Below are 16,711 nucleotides of genomic sequence, written 5' to 3' on the forward strand. Positions count from 1 at the left end.
ATAACCTCCATTTCTTAAAAAACAAAAGTGAAGGTTTAATATTTACATACATGTGACTAAGCCTAAAAGCCATCTAATTAAAGACTGTAAACCACAGACGATGTCACAAAGATAATGATGATTGACATTCACACTTCTTTGAAGGTGTGAGGAAGAGACGCTCCATCATAACAACTGCAACGTAGCAGGAAACAAATATTTTAAGTGTGGAAACAAATTAAATTGTTTTGTTCACTTCGTGACTTTCATGACAACAATGGAAACAACAGTCAAAAAAGACATTTAGGTAAGATATACATGAGCTACCATGAATTTAACGAAAAGTCCGTTCTGATTTTTTTTGCTCAGTTGAAATCAACATTTACTTAATAATTAAACGTTGAAGCAGAAAACATGTCTATTGCAAGTTTAAGCTGGCATGTTTCCGTTCCTAATTACTTTGCTTTATTGTTATTTCAGTCAGAAAACCAAATTTGCTTCAGTCAATTCAGTCAGTTTCAGATCCCTGGGAAAAAAGGCGCAGAACAATTGGCATTGAAAAAAGTCCCAAAATAAAGAAAATTATTATGGTGTTGAATTTTCTAATAATGTATTACAAGATTGTTTATTGTGATCAGAGTAGACACACTTATATGATCATGCAGTACAGGTTACTTAAAATCTTAAGGAGTAATAAACCTTGAGGGTGAAGGTTATTGCAGTGTAAGTTTATGAAGAAACGCAACTTAGTAAAAAATGAGGAAGAAGAGACAGAAAGAGTTGCTGTATATCAGAGAGAGATCACAGAAGAATCACATCACAGACCAGCACCATTTAATGAAAACGCTATGACCAGCACCGTCATCGCTCTCAGTGGATAAAATATGGAGATGGTATTCTTTGAAGCGGAAGATGACATTGCTATGGTAAATGATGCTTCAGTGAAGGGTGTTTCATTTCAGAGCCACTCTGATGAAGAAAAAGATGAATGGACTACAATAGTGCCTGGTGAGAAAGATATCCCCAGTTTAGTTCAAGTGTACTAAACTTTGTACAAGTTCTTTTAAGAAGTTAACCTACTTAAAATGTGGCAGGGATTCAGCACACTTGAGATTGAGGGCTCTGACAGAAAATGCATTATTACCTTCAGTTTTAAGCTTCAAGAGCACATTTTTTCGAGTTTAGCCAGAGGAGAAGAGCACTGAGATGTACGGAGGTTCCAAACCAGAGAGCGCCTTAAAAGTATTTTAAAGTATTTTTTTTATCAATTCTAAAATACCTTAGTAACCAATGTAAAGACATTAAAACACAATACATGTATCTGAGTGTAAGTTGAATGGAGGGACTTTTGAGAGAGACATGTATGAAGGGAGTTTATTTGCAAGCCAGTAAGGTTTTATTTTTTCAGACAGCAACAACTGCTCTGTGCAACCATGTCTGTGCATGTCCCTTTAAAGGTAGTGAAATGGTAGGTTTTGATATTGTATTACTTTTTTTGTAGACTATGTACTCCTATGTGACATTGCATCTAAGTTTCAGGTGCTGGTGATGGAAAGAACAGTTCTCGTTGTGTGGCTGCATTGTGTCTGGATGTGCTGTGTCTTCTCCTTCTGATTGGGTTCAAAACTCTGGTTTCCCAATGTCAGTACTTAATTAACATGCTAATGAAGCTCCAGAAGGTAATACTGGTTGACAGTGTTTATTTGTTTATGTTTTACACAGATGCGGAAGCAAATCTGAGCAGTAGAGGGCGATGTTCCTCTTACAGACCAGTTATAACAAACTCATCAGTGAGAGACAACAGTTGACAAAACCTCACAAAACAGAAAGACCAGCTACAGACCAGTAACAACAACCTATGTAAAGAAAGGGACCACTTACAGACCAGTTACTACAACCTGACAAATGAGAGAGACCCCCCTACGGTAAAGCTGTCCCCCCCTAGAATAATTTGAGACACAATTGATAAGTTTTGAACAATGCAGTAGCATTTATTGAAAGCACAATGTAAGCGGTGCTCATTATAATCGCGCAATAATGTGCTATTTACATCTTTAAAGATTTAGTCCCCCCCCATTCCTAAAAGTGGTTGAGTCCCCCCCACACTCTTTCCAACGGGCGGAGCTAGCAACTGCAGCAGTGTGTGGACGGAGTATCCTGCATTGTTCAAAAGCCTACTCAATTACGAGCAGGGGCGGTTCTGGGGGGGGGGGGGGGCAACAGGGGCCAGTGCCCCCGTAACTCTGAGTCTGGACCCCCCTGTGGCCCCCCTGACAGGGAGTCTGCATCAATAATACAATGACAGATTTCTTGCAATGATGTGGTTTTGAAGGGAAAGGCTGAAATAAAGTGTCTCAGCAGTTTACTACCCAATCAAAATTGCTGAAATTGTAAACACTGTTTTGTCTGAATGAGGGATTTATCTTTTTTCCCGGGTTGTATGTGCCCCCTAACAAAAAAGACAGCCCCGACCTGGCCCCCCTATTAAAACTGGTCTAGAACCGCCACTGATTACGAGTGCTGTTAAGCTAGTTAAGAGCTACAGATAGTGATAGTCACAGACAGAGAGGAGAGGGAGAGGACAGGACAAGACAAGAGCAGTAAGAATTATTTTTGTCATTCTAAAAGACTGTCTGGATATAAAGGTCAGAATCAGATATTACTGACATTTTAGATTTATTTCCAGGAAGGTTTTATCCAGTTATCCAAAGTTAGTTGTCTTGAAATATTTTCAGTTAACTAGTACATACTGTATCTACTTTGTTTTTAAAACAGATTTTTTCATTTCTGAGTCAAATGTTGCAGTCTCTGTCAATCTCCAATTAAAATATCACAACTTAATGAATTTTCAACAGATTTTTTTAGCAGTATTGTCACAAGTGTCAGATCCTATTATTGCACATGATATTCATTCTGGAGTTGTACACATTTGACAGTAAAAAATATTGCTGTGTGTGTGTGTGTGTGTGTGTAAAACTGTTTTACAGATAGAGTTACAATACATACAGTTTTGTGGCGTAGTTGTCAGATGTTTGTTGACAACACAATAAATATATATTTATGAGAAATTGTTTTATGTTGGATTATTCTTTAAAGTATTTCCTTTCGTTTTTGGATTGTTTGGAGCTTTTACCTCTTGTAAAGATATTTAATGGACTGTGGTGGAAGTTAGAACAGTGAACAAAGGTATTATGTCAGATGTGTTCACATAAAGTGTATTATTGCCACCTTCCACCTAATACCATTGTTTTGTATTGCTGGGTGAACAAACAAGAACTTGTATACAGGTAGGGTAAGGACTAATACAGTATAATGCAATTATTGTAATTATCGTTTCTTTTGATAACATTTTTTTTAAAATGATTTGAACATGCTGACAGTGCAAGAGGGCAACACTGCGAGAGAGAGAGAGAGAAAATGGCATAATCTGATATCTTTCATCAGGAAAAAGGCAGTTATCTGATTATGAGAAATCTGATAAACAAACTTAGATGTTTGCCTGATAATTAGTTTATTCATTGCATGTGTACATGTTAATTTGATTTCAATCATTTTGTTTTAAATCTAGACATGTGCAGGTGGACTCAGCCAGTGCTAAGAAATGTCTTCTGCCTGCCTGTTGGAGAAATAGAGAGACTGAAGCATCACATTGCAGTAAAAGATGCTGTATAAAAGACAGGCTACAACTTTTATTCCTTGTCCCCCCCCCCCCCCCCCCCCCCCCCCCGGAATTATTCTCTAAAAGTTTACTGTTTATTGTCCCCCCCAACTATGAAATGGGATTTTCGCCCCTGTGGATGGGACTCTGCTGACCAAAGGGTTCAGGCTTTGTTTGTTTGTTTGTTTCAAATTAAATAACTTCCTTGTGCTTCTTGGATTACATTCTCTGATAACAGTTTTTTTTTTTTTTTATGCAGCTACTGGGCTTCTGGGGAGCCTAGTGGAACACATGAAAACTGCGGGGACATAAAGAATTATGATGCTGAAAAAAGTTGGAATGATGAAAGCTGTTCCCATTCACTCTACTGGGTCTGTGAAAAGAAACTCCTACCATGAATGCTTTTGGCAAAGGCAAATCACCATTCAGTTATGTTACCTGTTATTTTTTTATTGCATTTAGACACCAGGAAATGGTGCCTCTGCAACATTACAACATTGCTTTCATGACATGGTGAATATGTATGACATTAATTTACAATATAAAGCAAACAATTGTTGATTTATCTAATTTATTTCAATTCAAATCATGCATTTGAATAACTTTTTATGCAAGATAGGTCTTAAAAATGATCATCAACAACTTTAATTAAAGTTAAAAAGTAAAAGTAGAGATTCTGCAGTAGAATTGTTCCTGTAAATGATTTATATATTGTGTTGTTTTAGGATTTATATTGCTTCTGCATATCTGTTGCATTTTATTGCTGTAGAAGTTTAAGGTTTGACTTATTTCAACTTCGTTATGTACTGTTGGATAGTTTTATCTAGTTTGTGTTTAAAGCAACATGTTACTTTTAACTGAATAAAAAATAACTGCTTCAAAATCATGTTGATGTTTCAGTGTCTTGAAACAGGATGAATGGTGTCTCTGTCTCAGCCACTCTGCTCCCCATCACTTGTTTATGCACTACAAAACTTCAGTGAGAGGGCAGGATTGCAGTGTTCCATACATGTTTACTTCAACATACAAGTTTTCAACAAACAACATTGTTACGGCATAATGCATTTTGCTTGTAGCTGGCAGAGTTAAGTTGAGTGAATGGCATACATTTAATGGGAGTTAACACAACCTTTTGGAGGCTGCTGTACATGTATTTATGTACACATTTGTCAAATGATTTTAAACAGTGTGAAATTCTATATTTTGCAGAAGTAATCGACCTAAAATAATTCAGTTTCCTGTTAAATGCAGGCTTGTGTATGAATAAGTTGCAAACTATTTGACAGGTGTTAGGAACGCCTTCAGAGAGATCAGCACAGTAGTTTATCATTTATCATTTCAGAAGCTCACTCTCCAGACTTTGATGCCTTCAGGCCTCTCAGGACCAAACTGAACAGTCACCACAGTTGAGTTTCATGGATCAATTCGATATCTATGTTAATGTAGACAGACCCTCAGGTAATCCTGGTAAGAGGAAGACTTTGGGAAAATGTTCTGACAATATTTATGCAAATGAAGACAAGATTCACAATCTGGAGCCAAAGAGACATGAACCTGCACTCTCAGGTAATGAACACAAACATGTACACACTCTAAAAGGATGTTGACTGCATTTCTTACATAACATCACACACAAATGTATTATTCTATATTCTCAAAAAACTCGTCTGAAGTAAAGACTTACATAACGTGTTTGAGAAACCATATTGTGAAGGAGGCTGAGAGGAAATAAGTTAACCAGAGACTACCAACTGTCTGATATACTTTATTGATCTCTCTGGAGGAAACTTTTATTTGGCTTCAACATGCTGTAGATCAGACATAATTGTACTGAATCTGAAAATAGTGTCAGTCAATCTTTAGATTGTTCATTATTGTGCTGATGACACACAGAAATACTTTTCCATATCATCTGATGAGTATAGTTTTTCATTTACACTTTTACATTTGCTGTTGTTGTGAGGTGCAAGGTGTGAAAAGAGAACAAACTGAAGCCTTGGCCACTGATGCAAAGAATATGAATAAAACATTTATTATTATTGTTCTGTCAGCTGTAGATGACACTTAATTGACACATTCAATGAGAGATGTATAGAGAAATGTTATAGAACTTATCTCCTGAGTCATTCTACTGCCTTGAATCCCTGGTGGCAGGGATGTGCTGATTAGTCAGGTTGTTTAATGGCTGGACCAGGGGAGACACAGCTACTAACGTGAGCTGTTCAAAAACCTTCTTTTTAGTAAACTCTGTGTACACAAACAATGTTCTCAATGCTCGTGTTCATGTGTAGAGACCCTGGTGATACTACAAGCAAAGTTTCATGTTGTGTCAAGCCTTCTTAGTGTTTTAAAAATAGTGATTTTGATGCTAGGACAAGAGTGCCCCCGCACCTAAATGAAAATTAGCTTGCCCAAAAATGAAACTTAATAAATCTTAAAAGAGCCTCTTTTGTCGTAATTATGATTTTACACGAAGGTTTGACTCATAGTCAATCACAAACAAAGCCTCTGTTGTTTTTTGGCGAGAGTTTCACTTTAAACTACATGTAGTTGAACTACATAGCTTAACTACAATTTGCTGTACCTTGCTGGTAGTTAAACTACAGTCATATTTAGTGCTGCATCAAGTATTTAAACTACTTTTTGGGTAATTTTTTGTAGTTTAACTACTCAATTTACAAACTACAATTTTGGCAAATAACATGAAATATTTTTTTTATTTAAAAAAAGACCTATATAATATACATTTTATAAAATTTTTCTTTGATGACAAAGTGGATGAGGTGGAAGCCTTTGTGAAGTCACCAGATGAGTCCCCACAAAATGCTTTAAAATCTCTACCCAAAATGTCTTTAGTGTTCGTGAAGTTCAACACTGGTGTCCTAGCCAGTGCAGCATGTGAGCAGCTTTTTAGTGTTGGTAAAGATGTTTTTAGTGCCAAACGGAACCAGCTGTCTGATAAAAACTTTGAGAGACTGCTCATGTGTCGTGTCAACAAGCGACTCTGCCCTGGCATCTAGTTCTAGCGTCTAAGTGTTAGCACCTCTCAAGTCATCTCTTGAGTTGAGAGGCAAATTTCGGCTGGCATGAGAAATTTTTGTAGGCTATTATATTTTTTTTCTTTTACACAATATGTTGATTTATTTAACACTGAGATAAATCAGTATAATGAGTAGAAGTAGTTGCTAAAGCTACTTTTTTTTAGCAGTGGTTTTACAAACTACAGGGGTAGAAATGTAGTTTCTTCAAACTACTGCCAAGCTGAACTATATGTAGTTTTACAAGCTACGCTTGCAATGTAGCTTCCCTAACACTGGATGTATTATACTATTGGTGAGAGGGGCCTGAGACAGCCTCCACTATTTTGTTTTATACAAAGTAAAGTCTCTCATCCAATTTATTCTGCCAGTTTTAAGTTAGTTATGACCAGTGTTGTAACACAATCAGAAGTACATCATTGTCTAGCAGTGTTGGGCACGTTACTTTTAAAAAGTAATTAGTTATAGTTACTAGTTACTTCTCCCAAAAAGTAACTGAGTTAGTAACGGAATTACTCCACTATAAAAGTAATTAGTTACCAGGAAAAGTAACTATTGCGTTACTTTTATTTCTTCCCCCTTTTGAGCTCGGCAGTCATTTTAGCTACTCGGCATCTACATATGTATTTAGAAAATGGATTTCTGCATGGTGGACTGGCACCTGCTCTCCCCGATATTTTGCCAGTGAGTGCTCTGAAGGAGTCTGAGTCAACTGTTGATAACGGGAGCAAGTTCTAAACAACATACCTGTCTATCATTGCATTCAGTTCAGTCTGTGTCACAAGTTTTTGTGAAGCTGTTAGCGGAGCTCACGTTGTCATCATCAACAGCGTCAGCAACAGAGTTTTTTGCCAGTGTTAGTTTTGTAGAAGCGTGTGCCGCTGAGAGATGCTTCCTTAGATCAGAGTTGCTTACAACGGACGTGGGCAAAGGAGATTAAAGTAGTGTCTGTACTTCGACTTAGAAAACGTTAACTTTCCCTCCGGACTCGCCATTGCTGCAGTTCATCTCTGCTAGTTTGTGTGTGTGAGGCTGCTGCGTGCGTGTGTGGCTTGTGTGTAAACCGAACATTGCCACGGATTGGCTTAAGAACTCTCACTCAACGTTAGAGAGCCAATCATCATCACTTATGCGGTTGTCTCACCCCCTCCCTCCCTCCCAGCTCTGCAGCTCCGGTGGCTGAGAGCCGAGTCGGATGACAACAGCTTCAATGAGCAGCTTCAGTTTGTAACGCGCCACATTTAATTGTCGTAACGGCGTTGTAACGATGGAAATAGTAATTAGTTAGATTACCCGTTACTGAAAAAAAGTAACGCCGTTAGTAACGCCGTTTATTCTAACGCCGTTATTCCCAACACTGGTTATGACACTAATTACTTAGAAATAAAAAAAAAATTAAATAAAAACAACATTTATATTTCAGGCCTTTCGAGGGCCCACTCCCCCATTGGGGCCCTTGGTAATCAGTCCAACGTTTCCCCCCAGTTTGATGCCCCTGCCCAAGAGCTTTCTGGCTGCTGCTTGTAGTATCTATTTAATGACAATGTCTTTTCCCCTGTATTTCTATTGATGATTACGTGTTATTATTTATGTGTTTTACGCAAGGGCTCCCCAAGTTGTGACAGCAGCTTTAAGCGTTTTGAGTTTCAATGTGGCAAATTGAAGTTGATGGCTGCAAATGTTTATAATTGTATCTTTTTGTGCTCTGAGGGCTGCAGTTCCATACTCTCTTCTCTCATCTATACAAGTAAACCTTAAGTCATACAAAGACTGAATAATAATTTTAATGCTGGTGCAACAGTGCACATTTTAAGAGAGGATTTCCTGGAAGACTTTAACAGCTTTGAAAGAAATGTGAGAGAAATTCTACAAAAAAAAAAAAAAAAATGGGAAAGAGAAGTTCAGACATGCTGAATTTTCTCACTTTTGCTGAATCAGAGTGAGGTTGGTGTTTCACTCCATTTGAAGGCATCTGTATCTGTTTAAAGTTCCTAAGAAAAATTTTATGAATAACTGAATAATCTCTGTTTTGTCTTTTTATTTCTTGCTTCATTATTGTAATCTATTGAGTGTAAACCACAAATACAAGGCTTTATTTACTATATTTGAAATTACATCAAAACGCAAACAAATAACAAATATTGTCTTCTAATTCCAGCTGCTGTAGATAGCACACGAGTTAAGAAGGGCTCACTCAGAGCTGCTGCAGTGATTCTGGGTCTGCTGTGTCTTTTCCTCCTAACTGGACTTATAACTCTGGTTTTCATGTGTGAGTACTTGGTTAACATGTTGATGAAGCAACAGGTGATACTGGTTAACAGTATTTCTCAGTTATTATCAATTGTGTTCTAAGTTCATATGTATTCATATATGATTTCGTCACCCAAAACTCAATTCTCTGGGAAATTGTTTGTATCTGTTTTTGTGTCAAATACAGTAACCACAAGCAATGAAATGCATGAAATGAAGATGGTCAGATTACAGACCAGTAACAACAACCTGACTGAGGAAAGAAACCAGCTACAGACCACTCACAACAACCTGACTAAAGAAAGAGACCAGCTACAGACCAGTTACAACTACCTGACTAAAGAAAGAGACCAGCTACAGACCAGTTACAACAACCTGACTAAAGAAAGAGACCAGTTACAGACCAGTTACAACAAACTGTATGAAGAAGGAGACCAGCTACAGACCAGTTACAACATCCTAACTGAAGAAAGAGACCAGTTACAATCCAGTTACAACAACCTGTATGAAGAAAGAGACCAGCTGCAGACCAGTTACAACCTCCTGACTAAAGAAAGAGACCAGCTACAGACCAGTTACAACAAACTGTATGAAGAAAAAGACCAGCTACAGACTAGTTACAACTACCTGACTAAAGAAAGAGACCAGCTACAGACAAGTTACAACCTCCTGACTAAAGAAAGAGACCAGCTACAGACCAGTTACAACAAACTGTATGAAGAAAAAGACCAGCTACAGACCAGTTTCAACCAACTTGTTACAGCCCTGACTAAAGAGAGAAATGATCTTCGGAGACAGGTTGAAGGTAACTAGAGAATTAAATTTCTGAAGAGACTGTGATGCAATTGCTGGCTGCTAAAATAGATGCTGAGCTGTATTGCTTTATGGTATAGTTGGGAGCTAAACAAGACATCTTTTTGACTTCGTGTAGACTAACCCCCAATTTCCACTGGATACGTGTCCACTGCGTTGCGGCTCCGATCCGGTTTTGCTCCGCCGTCCGGCAATCCCCACCGGTTGCGGTTTGAGTCCGCCGCGGGGCTGTACGGTAGACAGCTGGCTCACAAGGCAGAGGAGTTCCCACGATAATCACATAATCACTCACGCCAGCAGTTATAGGTCTGTGTTATTAAAAACAACAACACGAAGTGTTCCCGACCTAAGGATCAGCAGAAGAGCTTGTGTTTGTGTCTTTTGTGAAATTTGTGTGCTGGTTTCAACACGGAGTGTTTTATTTTGAAAGGTAACCGGATGCTGTTTGTTATTTTAGCGCTTGACTTCCTGTCTGCTCGGTGCTAAATTCAGCTGAATTGCTGCGTCGTGCTCCGGCATCAGCCAGATATAGGAGTCCTGCGTATCTGTTCCAGAGCTGGGGCGGGGCGGATATGCAGCGCAGCGGACCTGGTGGGGATTGACACATTGACTAAAGTGAAACGTATTTGCTCCGCTGGCGTGGTGGAGACGCAACGCAGTGGAGACATATCCAGTGGATATCGGGGGTTACAGCCAATTTCCACTGGATACGTCTCCGCTGCGTTGTTGTTGTTTTTATAACACAGACCTATAACTGCTAGCATGAGTGATTATGTGATTATTGCGGGAACTCCTCTGCCTCGTGAGCCAGCTGTCTACCGTACTGCGCCGTGGCGGACTCAAACCGCAACCGCTGGGGATTGCCGGACGGCGGAGCAAAACCGGATCGGAGCCGCAACACAGCGGACACGTATCCAGTGGAAATTGGGGGTTAGAAAAGTAGGAAAGGTATCGAGGATGCAACATATCATTTACACAATGTTTCACTAACAAGACCACGCCACAGTTTATTGTTAAAGTAGTTTATTTGAATTGGTAGAAGAAGTTGGAAAGGATAGGAAGGGGGGTTCGAGTTTGGTGGATCAAGAGGGGAGTTTGAGTAGGGTTGTGGATTGACTGGACCATCTAGGAACCAGGGAGGTTGAGACTCAGAGTGGGAGTAAGTCTCAATGGGCGCACGTCTTGGTCGGCGTGGCTTCATCATCCGCCAAAAGGTATTACTGGGTTATGTGGAAATGTGCTTGATGGATATTGCTGAGGTGGCTGCAGATGTAGCTGTTGTAGGCTTGGGAGGACCAGTGGCCAGAGGACTTTGATGGTGGCTGAGACCTAAGGTGAGATTTCGGATGAATTCCGTGATATCCAGTGATTGTGAGCAGCCTTTGTTGATGATGTCGATGGCAGTGAGGTTGTCTGAGTGGAAGAGGATGACTTTTCTGGACCATTTGTGCCCCCAAAGAAGTGTGGCGATTACGATCGGATAAAGTTCATAGAAGGCAGAGGAAGGGGAGAGTGGGGAGAGTTCTAGGGGCCAAATGGAGGTGAAGCATCTGCCAACATTAAAGCCGTGAAACCTACTGAAGGTGCAGCGTCTGTGTACAGCTGGATGTCCTCTGGTTGGGTGATTCGGTCATCTTAAATCAAAGAAATGCTGTTCCATGAAGACAGAAAATCACGCCACATTCTCAGCTTCATTTTGCAGGAGTCATCTAGAGTGATGTAGTCGTGGAGGGATGGAATAGCAGAAGATAGAGATAGAATATGGGAGATGAAGGATCAGCCCTGGAAGATAATGCAGATGGCGTTATTGAGGTGTCTTAGCAGGGAGAGAAGCTGGCGATTGGTGCAGCGATGGGAACAGAGGTAGTTGGATATGAACAAGGAGGTACCTCGTAGCTTTTCAGTTGGCAGTTGAGGAAGTCTGCAATGGGTAAGCGTTTTGGTGCAAGCTGGGGTTCTGCCTAATGTAAGCCTTTGATCAGCATGGTGACATGGGGATGAGAAACATAGGGGGCTGGAGCTCCAGGGAGCAGTTTGATAAAGAAGTTGATGCCTCTGAAATATACGTAGATGGTGGAAGTTCTGATTTTGAGAAGTGTATGATTGTATGTGATGAAGCTGGTTATTGGTACAATGTTGATGGAGATGAAAGAGATGTTGTAAAAGGGTATGGAATGACTTGAAGACTGCACCATCCAGTATAGTAAGATGAAAGGGTTTTGGTTTAGCGTAAAGGTAATTTTATTTAAATTTATTGATAGAAGGCTTGATGAGGGTAGGAGAGAGGGGTCGAGGTAGGTGGATGTATAAGAGGGATAGAAAAGGAGAAAGTGGAGAAAGACCAGCACTGGATGATCACTGGCTTGTGGTGGCAGTGGCTGTGTGCACGGTGGCGTGATTGACAGTGGTTGCTGGAAATGGGTAACTGGGAGGTTCTGTGGGAGCTACGTTAGTGGGGGCAAAGGTACGCTCAGTTAGCTTAAAAGCTTTGACAAGGGCTAACTAATGCCAACGGTGCGGGACACGCTTCAACAACATGGCCACAGACGCTCAAGAATGGCTTTAACATCAGCCAACGGCCAAATGTCGGCCTGGTGCGTCAAGGCCAAGATAGAGGAAGCAGACACCGTATCATTCATAGATTTGTGCTATAGATAAAAAAAGATTCTCCTTTATAGGTTTATGAAAACCTTTGGTAAGTAGGATGATCAAACACATTTTCAAAGTGAAATAAAACTCTTGAGCCAGGATACAGCAAACATGTCAGTTTCTCAGATTCCATTTTATTTTATTTTTTTGAAATTTGAAATTTAGTTTATTTGAAAACAGGGACAGTGCACATTAATAACATTACTGTAAATGCGCCAGAATTAGCCAAGAGGCTATTTTTCATCTGTAGTCCCTAGACAGATGTTAAAGTCACCCTAAAAACAAAACAGAATATATAAAAAATAAGATTAAAATTACAAAATTACTAGCCAGGGCAATCTACAAAACATGCACAGCAGTTAACAAACATGACAAAATAGCATATATAACATCAATTTAGAAAACATCATTCAAGACGCAAGACACATCACACCACAGCATGCAAAGCAGAAGCACAAATACAGAATGCATGCAACACAATAAAAACAAGTCCACAATAAGACAGCACGCAGTAAAAAGAGAAGATGGCTACAGGTTCAGCACAGACGGACCGAGGACAGGAAGGTGTAATCAAGTGTTAGTGCTGACAGAGCTGAGCACCAATTAACCATCTCTTCAAATGAGCTCTGAATAAACTATAGCTATTCAGGTCTCTAATAGTTGCTGGGATGGAATTCCATTCTAGTGCAGCTCTAACAGAGAATGCAGACTGACTAAAAGAACTTTTCCTAAGTGGAATAATACAGTCTCCTCTTGCTGCACCTCTTGTGAACCCATATGCAGTTGTTCTTATGTTGACGAAGTGTCTGAGCGGAGGAGAGGTGGAACCATGTATAATCTTGTACATAAGACAAGTATTTACATATTTAATCAAATTGTCCCAACTCAGCAGGTTATATTTTCTTAATATTGAGCAATGATGAAAATGTACTGGTTTCTTGTCAAGGATTTTAACTGTTCGTTTTTACAGAGATTCTATTGGTTTTAGAGAAGTGTTACTAGCCTGCGACCAGATAGTTAAACAGTAGATGATATGGGAAAAAACCATAGAATGCATATACATCTTAGCCACCTCTGTTGACATATAGTCTCAAATGAACCTGAAGTTTGAGAGATTGAATTTGACCCGGTTACAGACCTTTTTCACCTGAGCCTTGAAAGAAAGTTTAGAAAAGTTTTTTGTTTTTCGCTGTGAATGAGATACCAACATTCTCTCAGTTTCTCATTCTCATTACAGGAAAGCTAATGACTCTGTTTAATGTTGAAAGAAACACTATATAGACTAACATGACAGATGATGGTCATTCTGTTTCAGATACTGAGGCCAGTCTGAAAGATCTGACTAATGAGACAGAGGTCCTGTGGAGGATTCTGAAGGACATTGGTAAGAATGCTGATTAAATCTGCCTCATGTAAGCCTTTGATCAGCATGGTGACGTGGGGATGAGAAACATAGGGGGCTGGAGCTCCAGGGAGCAGTTTGATAAAGAAGTTGATGCCTCTGAAATATACGTAGATGGTGGAAGTTCTGATTTTGAGAAGTGTATGATTGTATGTGATGAAGCTGGTTATTGGTACAATGTTGATGGAGTGAAAAGAGATGTTGTGAAAGGGTATGGAATGACTTGAAACTGCACCATCCAGTATAGTAAGATGAAAGGGTTTTGGTTTAGCGTAAAGGTAATTTTATTTAAATTTATTGATAGAAGGCTTGATGAGGGTAGGAGAGAGGGGTTGAGGTAGGTGGATGTATAAGAGGGATAGAAAAGGTGGAAGTTGGGAAAGACCAGCAGTGGATGAGCACTGGCTTGTGGTGGCAGTGGCTGTGTGCACGGTGGCGTGATTGACAGTGGTTGCTGAAATTGGGTAACTGGGAGTAGCTGTTGGAGCTACGTTAGTGGGGGCAAAGGTACGCTGGGGACGCCGTGACATTCCGACACACCTCCATTGCGACACCCCTCCATTCCGAAACCCCCCCACTCCGACACACCGCTGTTCCGACCCTCCCCCCAAAACACCGCTGTTCCGAAATTAAACACCGCTATCCGTGGTGCTGACATCCCCACTTCCAGCCGCCCACACATTTCTGAAGTGGGTTAAGGTAAGGGTTAGTTCGGAGTGGGGGGGGGTTCGGAATGGAGGGGTTTCCCCAATAGACTTTTCGGAATAGCGGGGTCTTTGAAAAAAGAGGGAAACCCCGCCATTACGATGAATTGAAGTCTATGTTCGGAACAGCGGGGTTTCGGAAAGGCGGGGTGTAACCAGGTACGCTCAGTTAGCTTAAAAGCTTTGACAAGGGCCAACTAATGCCAACGGTGCAGGACACGCTTCAAGAACATGGCCACAGACTCTCATGAATGGCTTTAACATTAGCCAACAGCCGAATGTCGGCCTGGTGCGTCAAGGCCAAGATAGAGGAAGTAGACACCACATCATTCATAGATTTGTGCTATAGATAATAAAAAGATTCCCCTTTATAGGTTTATGAAAACCTTTGGTAAGTAGGATGATCAAACACATTTTCAAAGTGAAATAAAACTCTTGAGCCAGGATACAGCAAACATGTCAGTTTCTCAGATTCCATTTTATTTTATTTTTTTTGTTTTCGCTGTGAATGAGATACTAACATTCTCTCAGTTTCTCATTCTCGTTACAGGAAAGCTAACGATTCTGTTAAATGTTGAAAGAAACACTGTATAGACTAACATGACAGATGATGGTCATTCTGTTTCAGATACTGAGGCCAGTCTGAAAGATCTGACTAATAAGACAGAGGTCCTGAGGAGGATTCTGAAGGAAGGTGGTAAGAATGCTGATTAAATCAGTAAAGAAAAAATTAACCCTCGTCACAGTTCTCAGCCTGTGAACCATGAAACAGCAAACATACATATTTCTGACAGATCAAATATTGGCTCTTTGTTTTGTAGCTGAATAATGTCTTAATTCTCGTTGTTACCGAAATATTGAGGTTCTTTCTGTTTCCCGCCATGCTCAACAAGGATGGGAATATTTCAGAGGTAGTTTCTATCACGTGTCTTCTACCAAGAATACCTGGCAACAGAGTTGAGATGACTGTCATCAAAAAGGTGCAGAACTGATGATTATCAACAGCAAAGAAGAACAGGTGTGTATCTGTGTGTGTTAAAGCTTTGAGTTAAAATACTGAAGTACTATACAAGTCTACATCAGGTGGACATTTAAATGAGTTTAGTGGAACTTTAATTTCATTTAAGTTGTTTACACTTGTGTCTCTTTTGATAAAAGGAGTACGCAAACCAGTTCAAGAAGTACATGTGGATCGGTCTGACTGACTCACAGACAGAGGGGACGTGGAAATGGGTGGATGGGACTCTGCTGACCAAAAGGTTCAGATTTTGTTTCAAATTAAATCACTTCCTTGTGCTTCTTGCATTACATTCTCTGATAAAAGTTAATTTTCTATTTGCAGCTACTGGACTTCTGGGGAGCCTAACGGTAGAACACATGAAAACTGCGGGGATATAAAGAATTATGATGCTACAAATAGTTGGAATGATGAAAGCTGTTCCCTTTCACTCAACTGGGTCTGTGAAAAGAAACTCCTACCATGAATGTTTGTGAAAAGTAAAAAAAAAAAACTTGTGGCAGTTGAGGAGGCCTTGCTGTTGTTTTGAATCATTACAGCATCAATACTGTGTGTTTGATCACTGTTCAGTTATTTGTACCTGTTATTAGGGGGCCAAGCCTGAGGGGCCGAGGGAACGCGTATGCAAGCATACGCGTTTCCTAGGACCAGCGGTGCTAGGAACCCTATTGTAATTGTAAAGATTTTTATTTTTATTTTTCTCCGGCTAAAAGTGGTGCTGCAGGCTAAACCGTGCAAGGGAGGGCGATGCAATTTGGAGGGTTGGTCCAGACTCCTGCGAATATCTCAGACACAAAAAACTACATATATCCGCCCGCAGGGGGCGCTATAACCTAGGCCAACGCGTTTTTGCCTATAACTCCCACACCGTATGTAGCACATTCAAAAACCTTGTATCCCCAGCGCCTAGAAAGTTTTTTCGCAAAATCGCAAAAACTGGAAAACCTACTTTTTCGAACTCCTCCTTGGGAATTTGTCCGATCTGCATGAAACTTGGCACATACACTCTTCAGCTGGACCTGATCTAAAGTTATCAAAAGATTTTTGCTCGGTCAAAAAATGCGCAAATTATTAATTATTACAAGATAAACACCAAACATTAATTTAAGCCAAACTATTAAGGGGCGTTCAGACCAAACGCGACAGACGCGAATACAATCGCTTCAGACGCTTAATTCGCGACGCGCCATTCGCGCCACG

The 16,711-nt window shown here is 40.1% G+C and overlaps 1 pseudogene; it reads left to right on the top strand.

Annotated features, from left to right (window-relative positions):
- Positions 1 to 5,029: 5,029 nt before the first annotated feature.
- Positions 5,030 to 16,118, top strand: LOC115585274 (CD209 antigen-like; annotated as a pseudogene).
- Positions 16,119 to 16,711: the final 593 nt, after the last annotated feature.

Source organism: Sparus aurata, chromosome 1 (assembly GCF_900880675.1).
Source record: "Sparus aurata chromosome 1, fSpaAur1.1, whole genome shotgun sequence".
Classification (NCBI taxonomy): domain Eukaryota; kingdom Metazoa; phylum Chordata; class Actinopteri; order Spariformes; family Sparidae; genus Sparus; species Sparus aurata.